We start from the raw sequence: 23569 nt of genomic DNA, 5'->3' as shown, positions 1-23569 counted from the left end.
ACAAAGTGAGAAACATCTTTATACATCCCTTTCCACCAGTATCTTTCTTTGATTTTCTCATAGGTAGCCCACACACCTCTATGTTCAGCCCATGAGCTCTCATGAAACTCTCGCATAATCTGTATTTGCATCGCAACATCACAAACTACTCTCAAGGGCAAGCTTCCTCTCTTTCTTGGATGCTTCCAAAGAAAACCATCTTTCAAGAAATACCCATAAGCCTTCCTTCTGATTTTCTTGAATTCATCATCTGTCCAATCAGCTCTTCGAGTCAATGAACTTAGATATTGTCCAATTTGCAGCCACTCATCAACATAAAGTTCTTCAATAAAAGCTTCAACAGTAGATACATGACAATCATGAATAAGGACAGAAGCAGCAAACTCTGTTTCATCATCTTCTGCAAGCATTGACTCCTCATCCTCATATCTCGCTCTAGAAAGCATGTCAGCAATTGGATTATCTTTCCCTGCTATGTGTCGAAATTCTGGATTCAATGATTTGATATAGGCAATCCATCGAAGCATCGCTATATCTGGAGTCGAGCAACTAGTAATCATGCCAAGCAAAGGTAAACAATCTGTTTCCACAATAACTGAAGCTCCAATAAAATATCCTTTGTCACACTTCAGTGCAGTGACTACTCCCCACAATTCTCTTTTGATTTGCGGATATCTCCTTTGTCGCTCATTAAGAACTTTAGCACCAAAGCGGATAGCATACCTATTTCCATCAGCATCATCCTGTCCCACAGCCCAACCTATGCCAATAGGGCTAGTATCAACTGTCAACATGATAGGCCGTCCACACTGATAATCCGCCTTGCGTAAAGTAGGAGCTGATTGCAACAGCTTCTTGAGCTTACGCATGGCTTTTGAATGCTTCTCATCCCAATGAAATTTCTGCCCCTTTCGAAGCAGCTGATAGAGAACATCTGCAATATGAGCAAAATGAGGAATCCAAATCATGTAAAATACACAAGCTCCCACAAATCTCCGCACCTCTGAAGTAGTCGAGCAATACTCTGCAATCCTGTTTATGGCATCCACCTTTGCAGGAGAAGGCTTTCTGCCATAATATCCAACCATATGCCCAACTATGATGACTTCATTAACAACAAAGACAGATTTCAGCCCTGAAAACTTATGTCCAATATTTGCAGGATCCCTCAACATAGGCTGCTTCATAGCTTTTTCAATCTGCTCATCACTATCAGAAGGAAGCGGGCCTGCAACCGGCTTAACCTTCTTATCAACTGTTTTATATTTAGTGTCAACCTTGGCATCATTCAAGCACTCTTTTCTTTGCTGCAATTTCTGCAAATTTTCAGCATCTTTCAACTCTGTTGGCTGAAAATTTTCAGCCTTTAGCTCTATGGACTGCATGGGTGCAGCCTGAAACTCTGTATGCAGAAATTTTTCTGCATTCAACTCTGTTGGCTGAATGAATTCAACCCTCGGCTCAATGGACTGCATAGACGCATCCTGAAACTCTGTATGCAGAAATTTTTCTGCATTCAACTCTGTTGGCTGAAAAATTTCAGCCTTCTGCAATTCTGTTAGCTGATCAAGATCAGCCATAAATTCAGTTTGCTGAGTTTTCTCAGCCTCTAACTCTGTTTGCAGCATAAAACCAGAAATTTCCTGAAACATATCCAAGGTTTGCACATGTATGATCTTTGAACCCTTGCATACATCAGTTTTCAGCATTGCACTCATCTCAAACAATGTATCTGCATAAGACATCCCTTCATACAATCCATCCACATGCTCTTCTGCTTGCAAAATACTTGCATTCTTCAACTCTTTCTCCTTACGACCAATGTACTGCCTGGCAGCTCTAGGCAAATCTGAAATTTTCTGATAACTTACTGAACTATCTGAAGTAATCCCAACAAAGTTATTGGAGAAAGACTGGCTGCCAAGAGGCGAGATCTCCTCTTTTCTCCGCTCCGTACCACTGGCGTCTCGCAAGACAGCGGTACCTAATGAAAATCCAACTCCTTCGCAGGTAGTGGTGCCTCACGCAAGGAGTCCCTGTTTCTCGGATGATTTACCCCAACAGTCATAAACTGAACAGCTCGCATACCATCTTTACTGCGTATCCGCGCATAAGCTGATCCGTCATCCATCACTTTTGTTTCCATTCTTGCCTCTGTAATGAAAGGCTGTCCAAGAATAATCGGATAAGAGCATGAATCCTGAACAAAGCAATGATAATCCTCTTCAACATTACCAATAGAAATTCTGATACTCGGACAAGCAGCATACATATCACCAGAAGTATTATTGGCGGCTCTCATGCGCCAGCCATGCTCTGCATCCATAGGCCACTTGCCACTCTCATAAACACCTCGAGCAATAAGATTGATTTCAGAACCATGATCAACTAAAGCGATCAAGGGAATTTGTTTCTCTCCAATCCTTACCACTGTCTCAGTGGTTGCTCTAGCCCAATGACTTCGTGAAAAATGGCTGCGAGGAATGAGAATAGGGTTCTCATCATCTTCATACTGCATAGGCTGCACTATTTTCTCCAATTGCGGATTAACAGAAGCATTCTCAACCATCACTGTATCATCATCATGCTCTTTCTCAAGAGCTCCATGCCACAATCCCTGTAAAGCAGGTCCTTCCATCGCATGTCGTTTCCTCCGCAAAAGATCCTGCATCTGATCCTGTATTTCTCTTCTAGCAATCCCAAGAGCCTCTCCAACAGTAAAAGTGACTTCACTATTCAAAATTCTTTCATGAAAAATCTTACTCATATCCGTTTGCATATCAAGGTCTGACAAGAGCTTGAATCCTGGCTCTTTTCTTGGTTGCCTCTTTTCTTTCTGCTTGTCTCCCATTGGTTGATCGGAACCTGTTTGAGTTGGAGAATTTGACATAGGTGGAGCTGTAACAGGAGGTGAAACAAAGTCACCCCCTCTAGTCTTTTTAGAGGAGCTAGGACCCTCCTCATCTCTTCTTCTCTTTTCCTCAACCATGGCATCTAAACCCTGCATTTTAGCCATATAAGCAAAAATAGAATACCTGTCAACAGGAGAATCCCATCCTGTTTCTCCTCGGATGCTAGAGCCCACACAAGTCATAGTAGAAGTTTGCACTTTCCCTCTTCTCGCTATCTCCAAGGCAGAAGACCATAAAGCAGAGTCTCCATCAGATTTCTGCTCAAGCTGGACTCCAAAAGCTGAAGCATCTCCTCTAACACTCACATAAGCTGATCGCGCAACCATATCATCAACAAGCTTCTTCATACCTCCCTTACCAAAGTTCGTGTCAAGAGGAGCGCCAGTCTCTGTCAGCCATATCTTCCCATCTTGTCCCCAGAACACTACATTCTTCTTACGTGCTTCCTGAAAAGCATCACAATCTCTGCAGTGTTGGTGCTCTGTACTATCACACCAAATACATCGACGCCCTTTTCTTTGACCAGCTGGAAAAGTAGTCACTGGAGCAGGTGCTACAGCAGGTACTGTCATAAGTTGCTCCTTTAACTTACCAACTTCAGCTTTAACTGCTTCAATCGTCAAATCCGCCAAGCCTTTAATAACATCATCTACAGATAAGGGCACTGGAGCAGCAGGTACTGGTGGATTCACAACAGGAGGAGTAGGCTTAGGCAAAGAAGCTGCAGCAGGGGTAGAAGAAGAAGTCTCCAAAGATTTTTCAGGAACTAATCCTGTATTACGATGCAATCTGACTCTCCTGCGCTGCTTCTTGACAAGAGCATTCACAGCATCAATGACATGTCTCCACTCAGTCTTTAAACCTGAATCAGTAGCTTGATCTTCCAAAAGATCATCCAACTTTTCCTGCAAATCAGCATCTGCAGCTTGCAAAAATAACTCCACTTTCTGCATCTCCAAAGCTTGCTGTTCAGTCCCATCCAACTGATCATAACGGCTTTCAAACTCTCGCAGAAGAGCGGTAACAGAAAGTCCCTTATTAGGCATAGAAACCCATGCTAAAAAATTCCTGCGATTCATAAGACCTGTATCCTCCAGGAAATATTCATCTTTTAATGCCTTTTTAAATTCAGCCCAACCTGCATGTGTCTCTTGAATTTCTGCAATTCGCCCTTCAAGAGCGCGCACCACGATCCGCAAGAAGTAGTGGCTCCAAACATCTTGAGAAACTCCAAAAAACTTCATCTTTTCTTCATACAAATGCAGGTAAGTTGACACTTGCTGGCCATTAAACTGCTTCATCTCCTGTTGGACAGCTTTCAAAGCATCCATAGCATCACTGTCACGTTTTGCATGAGCTTGCTGCTGCATATACATGGTGAATGACTGAAACAGGTTCTTCATGACATTATCATCTGTCATCTCTTCTTGCGAGTCCCCCATCTTGCTGATGACGCAGCACTTTCACGTCGGGTTCACCAGAAATGTCAAAGAGATCGTGCGAGAGCTGCAGAACACGGGGTTCAAGGTACAGCAAGAAACGAGGCTAACAAGAAGATCACAATATATTTGAAGTCAAAGGTCAATATATAGCTTGTCAAAATGAGTTACAAGAAGCTCGTGTTCAGAAAATTTCTGAACACATTCAGTTTTGCATACAGATTCTTGAATTCAGTTTTTCCATTGTCACTTGATAAATTCAGCTGAGAAATACTGTCTGTGAACAAATTTTCAGGAATCTGACTGCTTGACCGTGCCAATCGACATGTTAAGAAAAGATTCCAACTGGAGTTTGCATATACTACAACCTTTGTAGCTACACAACTTAGGGAGTATCTTGGGTTACATGGATATTTTCCCCATGGACATCTCTTACTTCATTTAAGTCCTTGAGCCTGTTATGACAGGCCTGAAGATTCATTGCATGAATCTGCAGATGCATTACTCATCAAAACGCAGAACAGATGTTCCAAAGAATGGACAAAGCCTGATGATATATTGCAAGAATCTGCAGACACATAACCAGAACAGATGCCTGGAAATCTCCAAAGAAAGACAGGTAAAATCAAGTGACCTCCTGTACAAAAGTCGCATATCTGATGGATGATATGATGCTTTGTTGCAGAATAGATCCCAGCAATACATTAGAGAACTGAAAAACCAATAGCTCAAAAGCTAATCTCCCACTGCACTGCAAAACTGTCTACAAGATCACAAGAGAACTGATCTGTCTCTGAAAGTGGTTAAACCACTACGCATAAGCCACAACAATGCCTTGATAAAGTCCAAGCAGTTGCCTTGATGATATTGCTTCTCTAAACACATCGAGGGAAGAGAGTATCGAAATCCTCAGGGCTGAATACCTGTGCGCATGTCTTGTTCGACACGCACTTCTTACCCTCCTCGCACACCCCATTGAAGGCAGTGGCCATCGGCAGAGATGTGTAGACAAGAAGGGAAGCATCGAGCAGTAAAAGCAAGCCCCATGAGCACTTCATTTTGCTAGCACAAGCCCCATGCAAATGGGCCTTTCTGGGCCTTCGACCAACCACAGGAGGTTTCATGCGCAACATTGGCAAAGAAGGCAGCTAGCTCTGTTTTCTGCATCAAGTCGCCACCGGTGGTGTAGAATCCCAAGGGCTCAAACATTTTTGCTGCCGTAATGAAGGAGTAGTAGTCCCAGAAACCTGGGGCATGAGCGATGGGCTGATTCCTTTGAGGGAAGAGCTGTATTTCCAACGAAATCTCTGTACTTCGAATGTGATAAGAAAATCCTCAGTTGTAAGTGGACAAAATCACGGTGTTTCAGATGGCGGCCAACGCTAATGCTTTGTAGACTGAAAGGCAGGGAATTTGAAGAAAAGGAATAAGGGGAGATGATTCGCTATGATCCATAGATGAACAACAAAAATGCGGAGCAGAGGAAAAAGCATTGCCTTGATTTTTGCAAGTCATAAATGCTTGATTCGATAGATGACTGTCTGGTTCACGATTTCTCACTGTATCTCTCCTCAGACGTGATTTATATATAGACTTCCAAAGCATTACAAAGATTGAATCCTCTAGTCCAGAAGCTTCTGATTCTCAGGTCATCGAGTCATTGGGATGAATAAAAGCTGCAGGCGCAGAATCAGAAACATTCCTTATCCGTGGAGGTGCAGGCTTTGGGATGGAAACGATGAGTTGAATCATGCCGATTCAACAATTCGTTAGTCTTGTTTAGAGGCGGCTCTTATTCATTTCCAGCCCAAGCATGTTCCAGAGCGTAAAGGTGTGAACTTGAGAGGCAGACACAATCTCCATCATCGAACAGTAATTAATCTTCCATCTCGACCCTCTTGACACAGTTCAATATCAGAGCTTACAAATTTTTCGCAACGCTGACACAGAGAGAGACAGAGAGAGGGAGAGAACGAAGTGAAGTGAGGAGATCAACAGAGAGATGTGTGCGTCTCAGACTGTCGATGGAGGCGATCGCATTATGGTGGTGCTCCCCCAAATTCCTCAATCTCCCCTTCACTCTTCTCTATTTCGTCTTTTCCTTCTGATCCTCTCCTGGTCGATCCCCTCTTTTCCGACGCTGAAGGTAGCCATCCATTTCGAGCTCGGGGAGGTCCTGGATTTGCTGAGCTTTTTTCCCTCCCTTTCGCCATTCGAATCCTCCTTTTCCCCCAATTAGTCTCCTTTTTTCCTTCCTCTTTTCCCTCTGATCCCTGCCTTTCGAAAATCCTCCCTCTATCTTTAGCTTCCTATCTTTCCATTTGTGAATTCCTCTTTTGACACATAGTGACCAACCATACAAACAGCCTCGTTTGGACAGTATATCATAGTCTCAACAAAATCAGGGACCTTATCACTGGAGTCCTGATTACAATCTGGATCTGTGAAGGACTCATTGTAAGCTTGCCCCAAGTCTCGGATGCTCCCACGAACAGGACGGTCTACAAAGGGTAGGATAAGTTTTCCTTCCTAGTACAAGCATCGTGTGTACAATACATTTAAGGGAATATGTGGATGTAGTTTATTAAAATGCACCACACAAACAATAAATCACACGCAGAAATTAACACAAATGCACAACAAAAATGGAGGTGTTCACGGCTCAGATGCGCAGCAACACGACACCGTCCTTGGGACTTTCCTCTTCTATTTTTCTATGCATCATAACTTTGACCATGACCACCACTTTGGTCTCAACCATGACCTCTACCTTTGGTACTAGAGTAAAATACATGTTCAAACATGTTCTTGCTTTGTGAAGAAGAGAAATCCGAGCTAAGGTTCTTTCCCTTAAGTATCAACATAGAAATCAAGTCTGCAAAATCAGAATATCATCCCTCATATTCATAGATGACATGAAGCTCTTGTATTCATCTCCAAGTCTATCTAATCATACGCCCATAACATCAATATCATTATCAGCTATTAAACTCATAGATCCAAGAACTTTCACAATACTCTTGATGTTCAAGGCATAAATATTAATGGATAGGTTTCCTCTTTTCACCTAGTTTAGCTCCAACTTGAGCTATAGCTTTTTGGCCTTTATATTTACTTCAAATAGCCTTGCTAGATTCTTCCATGAAATAGCAAGGTATTGGGATCCTGTAAATAGCTCATCATGCTATCACTAACTCTGATAGACAATCAATACATGACTTTGCTCTGTGTCTACTCCCAATCTTTCATAGCCTTTACCTATTTTGTAGTAGCATTTCATGTAGAAACTTTGGGTGCTATTGCCATGTCTCCTTCAATGTAATTTCAAACATCTTTGCTCTTCAAGAAATTTGTCATCCTGAACTTCCATGTAGGGAAAAGTGAGGCGTTCTCTCTATTTCTTTCTCTCTCCCTCTCTTTCTCCTCTTCTCCCTCCCTCCATTCCTCTATTTCTCTCTCTCTTTCTCCCTCCCTCTTGCTCAATGTATCTCTTCACAAACAAAAAGAAAGAGAGAAGAAAATAGAGAAATCAAAAGAGAAGAGACAATCTATCTACCTCAAAATCTCAAAAAACAATCCATTCACACTTTCCTCCTTCTCTGCCTTTGCTGCTTCCCTCCTCCTTTGCACCCCTCTCCTCCTCCTACATGGATAACAGTAGTGGTGGCAAGGCTGATGTCTCTCTCTCTCTCTCTCTCTCTCTCTCTCTCTCTCTCTCTCTCTCTCCAAGTTTCTCTCGCTTATTCATTGTGAAAATTTAGCACTTGGATTTTTTGTGCTTTTTTTTGTCTATACATCGTCACAATATACATCGCAATCTACATTGCAAAGTATTACTATGTTTGTCTCAAAGTATCATTATATCCATTGCAAAGTATTACTATGTTTGTCTCAAAGTATCATTATATCCATTGCAAATCTTTGATATTTGTGTCACAAACCATTGTTATATGCATCACTATTCATGTTGCTATATCTAGTGACTCAAATAGTGATGCATATAGTGACACTTTTACCAATGCATATAGCACTGCTATTAGTGACACTGCTAATTTTGTCAGAAATGGCTACCACTATGACTGCGTTTCCCTATAGTACAAGGTAGACCAATAGGTTTGTACCTTGTACTATTGGTCTACCTTGTACTATAGGGAAACGCACATCCCCCTTGCCATACCATGCCATCCCCCTTGGCATACCATTAGATTCCTTGTACTATTGGTCTACCTTGTACCAATAGGTCACCACATGCACTCTTGGTTTTAGAATCTCCTCTATTTTCACCATTCTCATAGAAGGCATGGAGTCTTCATTTTTTAGGATCATAGGCATGCGCATTAGGACATTCCACCTATAGTGCCCTTCTTGAATGTAGAAAAAGCATTGCCTTTGAGAGGGGTGGAGAACACCACCCCAACCCCAACCATCTCAACCTTACCCTCATCCTCCATGGACCATGCTGGGAGATATATATTCTTACTAAGTGATTATTAGTGCTTGCATCATTGACGGTCCCAAAGTGCTCCAAATGGCAAGTGGCTTTCCTTTGGTACCTTGCCATCCCCCTTGGCATACCATTAGATTCCGCAAATTGGCAGATCCTACACCAGCATTGATTTAGGTCACAATTGACTATCAAATGGCTTGGATTATTACACTTGGAACACTACTAGGCCTTCATTGCAGATTGGTGAGCATTCTTTGAGGATTTTGGCTATTGTCCTTCTTCTTGGACTTTTTGGGATTCTTTCTTGCCCCCTCACAGTCCTCCATCGCTCATATCCCCCTCAGAGTTCAAGTCCAAATCCGAGTCACTATCATTTGAATTGTGACCTTTGTTAGGGGACTTACTTGACTTCTTCCCTTTGCCTTTCTTATACTTTGAAATCACCAATTGCACTAGTTAGGCCTACTATAAAAAATGGTTTAGATCATGGGATGCTGTAACGTGTTTGCCTGTAATCTTCAGGACACTTTTTAGCAGTCCATCGGAAAGGGCGTCTAGAAAGTTCTGCCCGGCACTCCCATGGAATGTCACGGGGTTTGCGATCTAGGACTTTCCACGTCTGCCACGTAGTGGAAGTATTCTGGCCGTTCCCACTTAGGACCGACTTGAATCAGGGTTTTCCCTAATGGTCAATTCTTAAACGACAACTAGCATCAAACCCCAAGTGAACTACTTTATGCAGAAACGCCAGGGTCGAAGCGGATTTATGCTGCACTTGGTTCAAGGAGAATGGGAAATGAGAGGGATGCAAGGCTTGACCTCTCTGCCATAAGGCATAGTCCCATTCCATTCCCCTAAAACAACGTAAACCGGGATTATTGTAACTTAGATTTAGGTCAACGCTCTTGCTGTTCGTGTTCTTTGAACGATCTTCTTGCTATCCATCATGATAGAGAAAAGTTCCTGGCCAACCGGGACCACCCATCCATAGGACGTACCCATGGCCACATCCATCGCACTTTCCTCAGGTTGTTTTAGTTATCTAATTACCTACCACATTTAGTTGGACATGCATCAAAAAGTTTCCTTAATTAGTCCGTTAGGCACTGGTTCCTTCACGTAATCATAGCACTTGACATAGAAAAACAATGTCAAACAAGTTCCTTTTCAATGGCTTATCATATTTATCTTCGGAATACATTTATAATATCCAGCACATAGGCTTATCCATAATCCGCCCGAAGGCTATCCAGCAATCCACAGAGATTATAAATCCAAGATTTCGCCCATAGACTAGTATGCGGGCCTCGAGATCCAATCCCGAGTCACGTGGCCTCTTGTGCAGGGCCCGAAAGGTGAGGGATTTATGGCTAGAGCCCCCTCTGGCACCCAAGCGTCCTCCTGCTCCAAGTAGCGCTCAACAAAGAGACCTCTCGCGGCGGGTTCGGTCCACCTTCCCGACGCAGTTAACAACCCCCTTGGTTAGGGTCAGGCAGGCAGTCGGGGGTAACTGAAGTTGCCTCTCCCTTTAGGCCTTCAACCTGAAGCATTAGGTATCCATTCATCCTTTAATTCTTTGAGCAAACAAAGAAAACAGTGCTCTCTAACTGTTATAAGCACAATCATTTCCATTGGTCGTTATTTGGCCAATTGCTAAGGAGCAAATCCTTCTTTCCGAATGCATCCAGCACTCGATCCGGGATCAATTGCGACTTGGCAAGATCCCCAAGGGTTTGTTTGTTAACCCTATATCCTTGGGTTAGGGCTGTACCCTATTAACCCGACTTAATCAATACCTTAAGTTCAAATAGCAGTACATATGTTATTCCAATTTACTTATTGGTCTTAAGCTTCCAAGCAAATATCTAATCCCCGTATCTTGGTCACTTTACCCAAGAAAGGTACTATATCAGGACGATTATTCATCCTCTTGCAAGATAAATTTGCGTAAGACTCTGCCAATCTCATTTCGAGGAATTGGCCATTCCCTTGTGATCAAACCACAAGATCATGCGACTCTGCAACTTGTTGCACAAGTGTCGCATCAAAACTATGGGACTATTTACCCATCGAATGGAGTCTTATAATCACAAAATCATGATTAGATATAACAATCCATTCCTGATTGCACTAGGCCAACATTGTCGGTCCTAGGGTTCCAAGTTCAAACCGAGTTTCATCATTTTAGCGAGAGATCCTTAGGGTAAAAACCCTAGATCATTTCTCGCAAGTATGTCCTAATGTCCCTACATTCTGTGAATGTGGACAAGTCTTTAGGGTATAGGAGTTTCAGCTTTAGCAATAAGAGCGATTAGGTCACGTCCTCAACGTGCTAAAATCCTAGTTAGCACTTGAGATATGTTGCATTGTTTTAACCATTCCTAACGAGTTCCTCGGGGTTTAGGTGTTTAGGTTAAACCAATTTACTTGTCTACTCTTGAAGATAATTACGCTCCCATTTTCGTAACCACATGATTCATTGCCTACGTATAAGTTAATTTACAAATCCTAACTTTTCGGGTTAAGATCAAAGCATATGTTAATTTATAGCATAATTCCAATTGATCCTTCAGTACATGCAATCAAGATTCGTGCTACTAAGCTTTAGGGCTTTATGATTGAACCATGTAGCCTTTTTGTAACAACTATGCAGTTGATACGAGATTTATGCCATTTTCCTAGGGTTTAATCTTCTTCATGCAGCCTAGAGTCATTTCCATGACTAGCAATTTCCTATGATTGTTAGCAACCTCCTTTTAATGAATCGTTTCGAAGGAAATATGCCTAATAATATGACATGCGATTTAATCTTTCCATGCCTAATCGAAGTGCACAATAATAATTTCGACTTTATAAAGATGATCTTTAATTGATCTAAATTTGTTACTTGTAATGCATATAACAAATTGCTAAGAATGCATAGACGTCTTATGTCCTTTCATTCGTTCCATTGGAAAAATACAAATGACCAATTTCCTTGATCGCAAGCTATTTCCTTTTAACTTATCCAAAGTATTTCAATTGAAAAAGTGCATCCTAATTTCATAAATGATCCATGCACAATCGAAAATATTACGACGTTAATCAAATTTAGGAAGAAAAACCTGGACTTGTGGTGAAATATCCACATGGATGTTAGGAGATGATCCTCCTGCGGTTGCGCCTTGTGCCTTCTTAGGGGCCATCGCGAATTCGGCCTTTTCGTATTGGACGCAGATTTATGATCTTGACTGTCTCCTTTGCACGCGAAACTTTCTTTATGATTCGGCCTCCTTGATTAATTTCTCCGTCTTTTGGAGCCAGCTTTAGAAGGCTTTATAGGATTCCTCCTTAAACTTCAAGGAAGAAGGGGTGTAAAAGATTTGCTTTGTGAAGGCAAATAAAAGGGGATTTTAAAAGATCCCGGGGTAACAAGAACCTGCTTGAGACAAGAACCCGCTTGAGAGGGCAATAGGGAAGGGGGTTTAGAACCTCGGGCTAATGGGAGCTTGTGGGAGAATCCAACGGGGAAAAAGGGCTTAATGAGATTTTTTTAAAGGCCTCGGATAGGACTCCATGGGAAAGGGGTTTCTAAATGGTCTTTAGGGGATTGAAAAAGGGGGCAAGGGGTGTAAAAGACCTTCTAGAGGGATTTTTGTGGGGGGAAAGAAAACCCACGGGAAGGTGTTTAAATCCCGGCGGGGGGTTTTAAAATGCTCTTGGTGGAAAAAAGGGGGGAAAGGGGGCTTAAAGAGCCCTTAGAAGCTTCAAGAAGCTTCTGGAAGAAAATATGGTACACCCACGTGGAGGGAAGAGGAAGGCGGTAGATGGCGGCATCCCGAATGGCGGCAGATGGCCATTCCCAGGTGGCAGATGGCGATTCCCAGGCGGCCGATGTTGGCGACTGATGGCAGCGCGGCTCTAAACCACTCCTCCCTCCTCACAGCAATCACGACTATCACCTTACTCTTGTCTGAAATTGCAGCGTCTCGTCCCTCACTCTCCTTCTCTTACGACAGCCTTACGCCCTCCAGATTCCCTTGTCAGCAGCGTGATGGTTTCCTCCCTTTCTACTCCCCTCCCACATGCTTTTATAGTTGAGGGGAGGGGACCTTCCCACCCCCACGCGGCTCAATGCATGGGATTCACCCCCCTCTGGCATCCAGCAAGGATGCTCAGTATGCTCAGTCATCCTTGCTATACCCCTCTCCTCTAGCACGACTGTCGACTGGGGGAAGGAGGGGATAATAATAATAATAATAAATTTACCATAGTTCAAATATTATCCTCATAACCTCATCCTAAGAGGGGATTCATGCGACATATGCGGTTTCATTAAGCCATAGTTTCGGTTCTACCAATGGATATTATGATACATCATGTTTTAAATTCGCACCGTCTGTGACCCAATGCCGGCATTGTCTTTTTCCCGAGAATTCACACGGCTTCATAATATATTTTCAGCAGAAATATTACATTCTCTCCCCCTTGGAGGAATCGAGATGTCCTCATCTCGAGATAAACTAGGGATATTGATGGTTGAGAGTGTTTTCATCTATCCAAGTGGCATCCTCCTCGGGATAATACTGGACGAGGCATTCTCTCAAGGTTCTGGATCTCAGTTGTCTCTCCCTAACATCTAAGATCCTGTTAGGCCTTAGTTCAAGGACTCCTTGACTAGGCATTACAACTTGTTGGTCATCAAGTACATGGCTAGGATTAGGTACATACTTCTTCAATAGGCTGATAGGGAATACATTATGAACCTTTAGGTTCTCCGGGAGTTGCAGTCTATAAGCATTAGGTCCTAGGCACTTGAGGATCTTGTATGGTCTACAATACCTTGGACTTAGCTTCTTGCAATCTCCTAAGGATAGAGAACTCTTCTTTGGGCGTACGCGAATGAAGACCATGTCTCCTTCTTCGAAGATTCTATCTTGATGCTTCAAATCCGTGTATGCCTTCTGTCTATCCTTGGTAGCTTGGATGTCCTGTCTTATTGACTTTATTTGGTCATCCATTTCTTCCAATATCTGCCTTGAAGCTTCAACCCTCAAGGTTGGATCTGAGCACAGTCCATGCCGCTTTTCACAAGAAAGGGCCGAATCGCCAGTTCTCGATGATTCACCGTCGGACTATCAAGGAAAAGGTTTCAAGACCTTGATTGATTGTGGCAGTACACATTCCTTTATGTCACCAGCTTGTGCAAAAAGATTAGGAATAGCCACAATAGAAGCATCTATCTTGCTTGTGGAATTGGCAAATGGTCTTGAGGTTACTTGTACTAGGCAAACTGCTAAGGTGGAATTCTTTCTGGGTGGAAAGACAACTTCAGTCAAATTCAGAGTCATGAGCCTAGGTCTCCATGAGTGTCTACTTGGAATGGATTGGCTTAAACCTAATGACGCCCACATTCATTATGGAAAGGGCCAAATTTTCTTTCGGAACTCTGAAGGGGATTTAGTCACAACTCAAGGTGAGGCTGGAGTGCCAAAAATTTAATTGGCCAAGGCATCTCGGATTATAAAGGGAGTCAAAAAAGCACTACATGTCTACTTGGTTAAGCTCAACAAGTTAGATTAGAAGCAGGAGTCTAGTGAAGGACCTTCATGGCTAAAGGAATACGCAGATGTATTTCCTGAAGAGTTGACAGAACTCCCGCCTTAAAGAGAAGTGGATCATGAGATCAAGCTAGTGCCAGGAGCTGCGCCAATTGCAAAGAGAGCCTATAGAATGTCCATACCAGAAGCAATTGAGCCGAAGGAACAACTCAAGCAACTGCCAGATTAGGGCTACATCCGTCCTAGCAGTTCACCATGGGGAGCTCCAGTACTGTTCCAGAAAAAGAAAGATGGAACACTTCGACTATGTATTGATTACAAAGGGTTGAATCAATCAACTGTCAAGAACAAGTACCCTATTCCTTGAATAGATGAACTTCTTGATCTTCTTCAGGGTGCGAAGATCTTCTCCAAGATTGATCCCAGGTGTGGTTACTATCAGATAAGAATCAAGGAAGAGGATATCCCAAACATGGCCTTCAATACAAGATATGGACACTTTGAGTTTCTAGTTATGTCATTCGGGCTTACGAATGCGCCTGCCACCTTCAACAAGTTAATGCAGGATATCTTTAGGCCATATCTTGATGACTTTGTGCTCATCTTCTTCGACACTTTAGTCTATTCTAAACAGGAAGAAGATCATGAACCCCAACTTCGGATTGTCCTTAAGACAATGAGGTCACATAAGCTGTATGCTAAGATGAAGAAATGTGCATTCTTCAAGCGTCAGATTGAATATCTGGGATTCATCGTATCAGCAGAAGGAATCTCAGTGGACCCAGCCAAGGTCAGAGATGTGCTAGAATGGCCAATACCAACAACTGTCAAAGAAATACACAGTTTTCTTGGATTGACAGGATGGTATAGGGTCTTCATAAAAAACTATGCTTTGATTGCAGCATCTCTGACGGACTTACTAAAGAAGCAAACTTCCATTGCATGGTCAACTCCCGAACAAACTAGCTTTGATAGATTGAAGCAAAGTTTGGTATTAGCACCTATCCTAAAACTTCCAGACCTCAGTAAGGAGTTCGAGGTAGTAACTGATGCTAGCATGCTTGCCTTAGGATGTGTGCTCATGCAAGAAGGCCATCCTGTAGCATACTCTTCAAGGAAACTGAAGAACCATGAGAAGAATTATGCTACCTATGATCTAGAATTGTTAGCTGTCATCCATGCTCTAAAGCTTTGGAGACACTACCTGTTGGGTAACAAGTTTACTCTAGTGACTGATCATAAGAGTCTCAAGTGGATCTTTACCCAGAACAAACTCAACATGAGGCAACGTTGGTGGATTGAAGTACTGGAGGAGTATGACTTTGAAATCAAGTACTGACCTAGAAAGGAGAATGTAGTTGCCGATGCACTCAGTCGCAAGGCATTCCTTAATTCTCTAATCTTGCAAAATCCATCAACAGCTAGATCTCTAGCTACAAAGGTATCTATGCCAAACAATCCAATACTTGAGCTAGCTAGAGAGGAAGCATGCCAAGATCCAGCCTCTCAAAAGATGCTAAGGGAGATCTCTATCAAGGACCAGGATCAAAAGCTACAAGCTAAGTATCATGAATTCTCTATCAATAGTGGACTTGTCTACTATAGAACGAGGTTGTGTATACCGGCTTGCCAGTCACTTAAGCAGAAGATATTGTGGGAAGCTCATGATTCCCCTTTCTCAGGACATCCTAGCTATGCCAAGACTCTCAATGCAGTTAGAAAGAGCTACTATTGGGAGAGGCTTAAAGGTGACGTGCTCAAATATGTCACTGAGTGTTTGTCTTGTCAATGTATCAAAGTCGAATATGTCAAGGTGCCAGGGAAGTTGCAACCACTTGACATTCCCCAAATGAAATGGAAATTCATCAGTATGGACTTTGTTGTTGGCCTACCCCAAGTTCAGGGAGGATATAATTCCATCATGGTTGTGGTTGACATGCTGACTAAGGTTGCACACCTTATTCTAGTAAAGACAAACTATAAAGCCTCAGACATTGCAAGGTTGTTTATCAAGGAGATATTCAAGCTACATGGGCTACCCAGAAGAATCATTAGTGATCGTGATTCTCTCTTCACTTCACACTTCTGGAGAGCTATCTTTGAAGCCATTGGGACTCAACTCTGTTTTCGTACAGCTTACCATCCCAAAACTGATGGCCAAATGGAGCGGGTCAATCAAGTTATCGAGGATATGCTTAGGGCACACTGCTGTCGTGAGCCAAAAAGGTGGATTCAATATTTGCTCTTGGTTGAATTTTCCTACAATGCTTCTTACCAACAAAGCATTCAGATGACCCCTTTCCAAGCATTGTATGGTCATGACTGTTGAAGTCCCCTAAACTTAGCAAAGGCAGTGAGGGCATGATTGGAGGCAGGGGTTGTGCATCATCTGGGGAGTGGCGGACACAAGACTTATCTAGAGGACTTTGTAAGTTTTCTTTTAGTTCTTCTCGCTTTCTTATTTGGAATGTCACTTGTACTAACAATCATGTTTCTAAAAATGCTATTATATTTTCTTTGTATTACTCCATCACAAACCGTGATCCCACAGGTATCACTGCACTTATCGATAGATTGTATGTGCATGGCGGCCCAGTATGTCAATCCTCTTTCTTGTCAGTAGTAGTCACTAGTTTTTTTAATGATGCATTATGTATAAGGGACTAATTGTCTGGTTGTTCATTTTGCAAAGTCCATTTGATGCTCCTTTACGTTAGGATGAGCTTTTAGATAGCAAGGATATGTAGCATGCGCTTGGATTCAAGGAGCACACGCCATCTTATTTTTTGATCCTGTGATCTGTGTAGGCATCTCCCATCTCCTATGTAGCATTCCTTTGATGTACTTATCATCCTTTGTATAAGATCATACTTTGTGATATTTACATATAGATTTTCATGTTTATTTTGGCTCTCATATCTCCATGGTTCCATGTAATTTCACGAGTTGTCATCATTAGTCTTGTACGAATTTTATGAGTTATCAATCTTGTGGTTTTAAGTAGTTTTTGTGCCTAACAATTGCATATCCAACATGTAATTGCTTTGTACAATATTACATAGCACATGGTGCTATGGGTGGCAGGGCAACTTGCTACCATGCCACAAAAAAAAAACCTCTATAACCGTCGCTATTTGCGTTGCAAATTTACTGCACTCATCACTATTAGCATCACAATGAGCGTTGCTATTTGCATCACAATTAGCATTGCAAATGCGATGCTAATAGTGACACAAATAGCGATGCCCTCTGCGATGAATTTGCAAAGACCCTTATATCGATGCTTTTAGCAATGACAGGGGCAAATTTTTTAATGAACGGTTGCTTTGAATGTCGGTATGAGGCATGTATCTTGTAGTGATTGCATTGCATTATATTTTGCATCACTTGGAATACATCAAAATTAGAGTATACTAGATTGAAAATATCAATTGGTTGCTACTCAATTAGCAGATAGCTACAAAATGGCCAATAGTTTGATGATTGTGATTATCCTATTGCCTTTGATAGCCATTATTGGAGGATATATAAAGGATCTCTTGTTGTTGCACGAGGGTCAAAATATGGCACTCGTTATTCTTTATGTATGTCCAGTGTTAAGAATCACATTGTATCTATAATTGAGTAGTCACCTATATCTCTTTGGTATCATTTTTTAGATCACATGTTAATTATATGAATGGAAGTTCTTTCATGTTTGTAATATCTTCCTTCTTTTGACCTTTCAAATTTTGAGATGTGTAATCATTGTATATATCTAAAAGAAACTAAAGTATAACATAAGGAAATTCTTAGAATAAATTAGAAAAAAATGTTGAAATCAATGCATCGAATTGTGTATGGGCCTATGCCTACCATTTCACTAGAAGCATGTTACTTTATTATATTCATAGATGGTACTACAAGAAAAGTATGGGCTTATCCTTTTTACGAAAAGGGTGAGTGCATTTGATGCATTATAAAAGTTCTTGGCTCATGTGAAGAGTCAGTTAGGAGAAAAATTCTTGAGGGATGATAACAGGGGGGTTTATACATCTTATGTATTTTGAAACTCTTGTGAGATGCATGCTAACAAAAGGGAGTTGGCTCATCTTGAACATTGGAATAAAATGAAGTAGCAAAAAGATGAAGAGGACCATAGAAGAAAAATGTTTAGATTATTTTTGAAATGTTGGTCTTACTTATGGATTTGGATTGAAACTATTAAGAAATTTATTAACTTTATTTAATAGATCAGCTAGCAAGCCATTGGATGGAAATATTATTGAAGAGTTATGATCTAGGAAGAAACCCTCTTATGATCACGTATTTGTATTTGGATATGAAGTTTATATGCATATTTCAAAAGACAAGTGGGAAAGAAATGAAAGTTTCTTGGATATTGATACCTAGAAGAGTTGGTATATTGCCTATGGGATCTAGAGGCTAAAATGATAGTGGGCAACCATAATGTTCAATAAATAGGGGAGACATAAATATCCTATTCAAATCTTTGATATATATATAATGATATTTCAAGATGATAGAAAACCACCATATGAGTTGCATACGCAACCTCTCCAGCATGATGTAGGGTTAGGATAGCTAAGAAATGGTGAGGTGGGAGTGCTATAGCCAAGTGGCCAACCTCATATATAGTAACATAGATATTGGGAAAAGCTAAATGCTCACATTGAGCAAGAATTGAGAGGGATCATGGGAGTTTTTAGACCACCATAGAGGTAGAATATATCTTCTTGATTAAATCATAATTATAGACTGAGCAGGACATTGAGCAAGGATTGAGAGGGATCATGAGAGACTCTAGGCCACCATAGAGGCAAAAGATATCTTCTTGATTATGTCATAGTTAAAAATCGCATAGATCCTTCATGTTATGATGATGCTATAATCACAGATCAGAGTCATAAGTGGAAGAAGGCTATGGAATATCAGATGGAATGTTTGGTGAAGAATGCAACTTGGGAGTTTGTTCATTTTTCTAAGAGAGCATGGATTACCATGAAACTAGGTTTATAAGCTTAAGATGTCTCCATTGAATGCATTGCCTAAGTATGTGGCAAGATTGGTGGCTACAAGCTTTAAGTAAGAGAAGGGTATAGACTTTAACGAGGTCCTCTTACCAATAGTCATGATGGTCAATCTTTGTACGATGCTTTCATTGGTTTCCAAGGAGGACATGGAGCTTGTCCATATGGACAACTTATTCACATGGAGATTTGCATGAGGTTATCTACATGATGGGACAACTAGAGGGATTTGTTGTGCAAAGCTATAATAGTTGATATGTAAGCTCAATAAGAGCTCACATGGATTGAGGCAAGTTCCCAAGGAATGGAACCATAAGTTTGATGCTTTCATGAGGTTTCAAGGCTACACAAGGAAAGAGATAGATTTTCTTCTTGTTACATGGAAGGCTATGTATGGTACTTTATGATCTTGATCCTTTATGTGGATAACATGCTTATCGCTAGGTGGTAATATTCAATGTGGATACATTGGGTATGTTGAAAAAAATATTGCATGAAACCTTTGATATGAATGAAGGAAAATAAAATTAATATTCTTGGCATGTGAATTATGAGAGCTAAATATAAGAAGGTTCTCTCTAGGAGTACATTAGGAAGGTACTAAAATGTTCCAATGTGAAGGGGGGGAAGGCTATGAGTGTTCTCTCACCTCCACATTTGAAGTTTACCTAAGAGGACGACCCTTTGATAGAGGAACATAATGTTAAAATGGTGAAGATAACTTATGCATCTGTACATGGTAGCTTGATGTATACTATGCTAGCTACACATCCAAACATTGCTTATGATATGGAGGGGCTAATAGATTTATGGCACCTAGAAAGAAGCATTGAAAAGTAGTAAATGGGAAAATGAGATACTTGAATGACACTAGAACTGTGTACAATTTCTTCAGTAGGAAGGATGCATTTTGGTTTGGTTATGTAGATGTATATTTCATAGGGAATGTGCAATGTAGGCTCTAGAAAGTCTATAATAGTTTTTGTCTTCTCATTCATAGTAGATAAAGTCTCATGGGTCCCTAGATTGCAATGTTGAGGTGTTTTTGTAAAATAGGAAATTGAACCCATAAACCTTGGGAGAGCCTTGTATGTTTGGCTATGAAGAAAAGGAGCACGTGTTTAATTTTTGAAGTTATTTTTTTGAAACTTTATGCATACCATTTAATAGTATGTATCATCCCAACATGATGAATTAAAAATTTTCACTTTCCACAAAACCATAATCTTCTTTTTTATATACTCAGATTTAATTAACAATATGTGCGAAAGTAAGAAAAGCCTTAGTTCATTCCATGGAAATGAGGCTTATAATATAAACGCTTAAAGATAAGATTAGAATAATATTGTGGAGATATTGAAACACATTCATGATGCCAAAAATGTGAAAAATCGGCAAAAAGACGAGTTCAAGGAGAAGATAATGGACATGAATTCTAGTTTGCCTCTTTTTGAGGGGGGTAAACTGAATTTATTGTGGATTATGATTAGGAGAGGAGATGAAGACAATTATCTATTGATTTTGCAAGTGGGATACTAGCCCATAGCCAACTATTACAACAACTTGAGAGGCATAGAGGGAGGTAATATAGGCTATAGTAAGGAGCATGAGAAACCATTAATCAGGGGGGGAAGGTTGAGATTACTTAGGTGTTGTAAATAAAGGAGAAGAAGTGGTAAATAAGAGAGGAAGGACTAGATTTTAGGAATGAAGGATATAGAGAAGAGAGCAAATATCAAAGGAGAGAAGTGATAGCATATAGGAACCACTCTAGAGTGAAGAGAGTAAGGAGTTATTTTGATAAGAGGGAGTTGTCAATTCAGTAATAAGAGAGAGGGAAAATTAGGATTAAGAAGAGAAGATGAAGATACCATTCCATCCATCTTTTCAAACACACAATACCATCCTTCATCAAGCTCAAGGGTTTGTGAATAAAGAAGAGCCAAGGTTCATGAGTTCAATGTGTATTTGTTTGAGGATTGAATAACTCCATATTCGGGAATTTGGGAATCTCCCATCAATATGGGAATTCCAAATCAAAATGGATTTCATGAATTTTGGAAAATTCATTAATTTGGAACTTGGTGCAATGGAACATATTATTACTTATGGTTGTTTCCAAGAGATTGAAAAAAACTCAAAAAGGTGGTGTTAATAAATACCTTTCTTTTAATATCCTTGAAAATATTTAGTCAGTGGATTCTTGTAGACTTTGTTTGGCCTTCAATACAACATTTGGGGGAATTTTAAACATTTTGGGAGATTTTTTACCTTTCTCGATCCAAGAGAAGACAATGCTATCTATTGTTTCATATCGTTCAGGATCTTTTTTGTTGCACATCCAATATTTATCCCAACAATTAAGATACACATCTACATCTATAGCATTTTGACGACTACAAAGTGGTGCCTAGTACTATATACATATTGTTGAAGTTTTTAGAGTTTCTATTTGTATCCACCTCACTTTCTGCAACACCAAAACATATCGGATATACTGGATTTGAAGGTCTAACAAGCACAAAGTCATCTTTCTTAGCATAAAGCATTGGTTCAAATGCATGCTTGTGTCATTTGCTGAGAGGATCACAATAGTGATCATTTAACTCTTCCAATCTAATAAAGTCATATGCATTATCTACATGTATATTGGTTACATTGCTTTGTGTTCTTGGCCAAAAATCTATGAAAAATATATCTTTTTGGACATTTGGAGTTTGAAGACCGTAGATCATATGTTTCCAATAATCAACCACTCGTGTTATAAACTTTGTGAACTCTGCTTCATGTCCTTTTACATTTGACCATCTTTTCCAATACTTCAAATAATCTTTAACTCCACTTACTACTTCTTGATGATCCTTAATGTAATCGAACATGGGTAGCGACATTGGAACACCCTTTGGAAGAGTAGGCTTTCTTGTAAAGTCTCTCTTCCATAATTCAATGCCACCTTCTCTTGGTAACCAGTCTAGGGACTTTAGATGCATCTTGTATTGCATGATAGGTGTATCTCCTTGCATATAAAATCGAAATTGAAGAGGTTTTGAGTGACCAACAAGTGTATTTCCTTGCTCCCACATGATCAATCCTACATTATGATTCGAACTTATCATAAACATAGTTTGTGCAGTCTTAAAATTGCAATCCATAAAAGTATTTATGTAATTCTTGCATTGCTTCTCTATTAGCAAAATAACAACACTTTTCTTGGTAACAATCAATCATGGAAACATATGAAATGAAGTCCATAAAAGTTCTCACATTTTCACCTTTAGGGGCAATAATTTGAGGCTTTCTATTGACCATACAATATTTTTTTCTGAACAAAAAATGATTTTTAAATAGAAATAGAATCTTCATTGTTGGTATTTTCCATGTTTTTGGCACAAGCATTTGTAGAGATAAATTGCATGTATGATTGTTGTTCTAGTAGTGGTATTCTGTCATCAAAGGTGACCTGTTTAATAGGCCATCTTTCCAAAGTGACACAATGGAGGTTGTCACCTATATATGTTCCTGTGGTTTGATAAAGGGCTTTATATACCACCACACCAACATTCTCTTCTCCCAACAGTTCAAAGTTTATCACATCATATAGAAAAGCCAATAATATAACCCTATCCCAACACACATCATGTTGCCTTCTATCCATAGCATCACTGTATGTTCTCTCCAACTTTCATGAATGCTAAGCACATTAATATCCTCAGAAGGTAGGACATGGTTTGATTCGTAATCATCTCCTTTGTCATGAATTGCTATTGAGTTTGAAACAACCAAACAACCACTACATCTTTCTTTCCCCATTTTGCAAAACCACCTACAACTTCATGAACCTTCATTACATCAATTGTTGGGAATGGTAAATATGCCACCACATTTAGACATTTATAAATAGCCATTGAAATATATCAATCTTGAAGTGTTTCTCCATGGAATGTCTTATTTGGCTGTATTGCATGCACTCTCCCAAGTGTAACCTAGCAAATTCACAGTTTCTCCAAAATAAAATTTGTTATTTATGATACATGTACAAGTGAGAAAATGGAGATTTTATAATTTGTATATTGTCACCTCTCAAAAAGAAAAAAAAAGTAATGAAATTGCTAAATACAATGAAGTATCAAGTTTCATTGAAAAGATAAAAGCACTAAAACATTAGATAGAATGAGTCCAACATCCATAATACAAAGTATTA

This window comes from Lygodium microphyllum, chromosome 20 (genome assembly GCF_053477565.2).
Source record: "Lygodium microphyllum isolate KBCC chromosome 20, Lygodium_microphyllum_v1.1.10, whole genome shotgun sequence".
Lineage (NCBI taxonomy): Eukaryota > Viridiplantae > Streptophyta > Polypodiopsida > Schizaeales > Lygodiaceae > Lygodium > Lygodium microphyllum.
The sequence above is the reverse complement of the archived record's forward strand: the minus strand, read 5'-3'. Positions refer to the sequence as shown.